This window comes from Glandiceps talaboti, chromosome 15 (genome assembly GCF_964340395.1).
Source record: "Glandiceps talaboti chromosome 15, keGlaTala1.1, whole genome shotgun sequence".
NCBI classification, from domain to species: Eukaryota; Metazoa; Hemichordata; class Enteropneusta; family Spengelidae; genus Glandiceps; species Glandiceps talaboti.
The window spans coordinates 7,294,422-7,296,490 of NC_135563.1; positions in this window are offsets into that span (position 1 = coordinate 7,294,422).

The following is a 2,069-nucleotide window of genomic DNA, read 5'->3' on the forward strand; positions in this document are numbered from 1 at the left end:
AGTGTAGAACGTTTCTTATTGTTTTCTAGATCTGTTTTGTTGTATCAAACAGATAAATCTAAAAGTAACCTGCGACGGACTGTTCATCGCAACATCGCCTCCAATTATTAAATGTTGCCTTATAGATAAGATTGAGGCTAATATCTATAAAGTTTAAGTTGTATATAACTATCGACGTTTCTCCCCAGCAATATTTGTGAATATATATGACTTTGAGGTTGTAGATTTTGATGTACTGAAAGGTAACGCTAAATTCCACTTATTTTTTAACTTCCGAATGTTCTGGCGCCAGTAGGGATAAGAAATGAAAAGATAAAAAAGAGAGATATTATAGCCAATGAAATGATGCAAACATAATACAGCTAAAATAGGGAGTGTTCGCCAGGAAATTGTACATACGTTTACAGCTAAAACATGGAGTATTCGCCGGGAAACTGTACATACGTTTATAGCTAAAACATGGAGTGTTCGCCGGGAAACTGTACATACGTTTACAGCTAAAACATGGAGTATTCGCCGGGAAACTGTACATACGTTTACAGCTAAAACATGGAGTGTTCGCCAAGAAACTTTTGCAGAATATATAAATTTTACAGAATGTATACGTTAAAAGATCAGTGTCGATCTTTTGGCAAGTTGGTCGAAGATGTAGTGAAGAGATAATTTTGTTTACGTTCATTCAGCTTTTTAAACTCTCCACAATAACAATTGTTTTCAGTAGTAAAAGCGTTGTTATCTATCAAGTAAAACAACAGCCTAAACTTACAAAATGTAAATGTATGTTACTTCGGGCGAACACTGCGTGTTTTAGCTGTAGTTATGACGTCATCATATTTGTAATCAATGTCGTCCCGGTATTTCTAGTTCAAGATTTATTCTTGAAATACACTTGACTATGTTATAGTGCAACATTTAGTTTATAACTATGCTGATATGTTATGATCACAAAATTTGTTAGTTTATGCGCACATCTTCACTGGCACTCCAGAGTTGTGGTGTATGCGGTAACAAATAGTTGTTGAAAATATGGAGACTATTTGTCTAGTTAGAGTCCTCTAGTTATTTAAAAGCTAAGGGGGATTCACTTTTTACAAATCGGCTCTCGGGGAGGACCATAGTTTAGAAAATGGAATTAAGGCAGGGTCACATTTTACTTACATAGATTCATTGTATTGTCTAACTTTACATTATTTGGGTGGGGGGGGGGGGTTGCAATCCCATCGCTGCCACCGATTCCAAATCCCATTGCTGCCACTTAGATTAGGGTTACGGTTAGAGTTACTAGGGTTAGGGTTAGGGTTAGGTACCATAATATCAACACAAAGCACTGCTGACAACCATGTAGTCTATCAATTATTTATTAATGCGGTGCCTTCACACACATTGGTAGTAGTGGGAAATCAACCAATATCTTTAAAACTTTCAACATTGGTGGCAGCGGTTGGATCAAGTACTTGCCATTGATTCTAGGACTCGTGTTCTTTTCCATTTATGACAGCATTTTTAGCAGGGAGCGGTCATGTTTCAGAGAAAGAAAGTTGAGGGAGGGCCAGTTTTTAGCATGACGGTATCAGGGGAAAGTCACAGTTTATGCAACAGCCCGGGCCTGGTTTCTTCTGCCCCCCTCCCTGTAATTAATGAAGGCTCCCTAATGTCATACGTGCCCAGATTCCTAGTATGTGTGTTGACAAACATTTACATGTATCACGTTGAAGCATTCCTGGACACAGAGTTGTTTTATTCTGTATTTTCTTGACAAATATGAACTCTGTTGTCCATTAAAAAACCAGAAATACGGCAAAAAAACACATTACTTTCCATCAAGTAAAAGTAAATTACATGACTTTAACGAACAATGAACATCAGATACTTTTAAACAGTATTCTTTAAGGGACATAATGGTGAACAAGTTTGGCCATTTTACCTTGAAGATGGAGGTCAGGTTGACAGTTCAAGTCGGTGACCTGTTAGAATATAGGTTGCAATGTGAATGCCTAGATATGCGATAAGAGAGGATGCAATGGAGTACGTATGTGCTCCCCACGGAGTTGGGGAAGTATGAAGGGCCA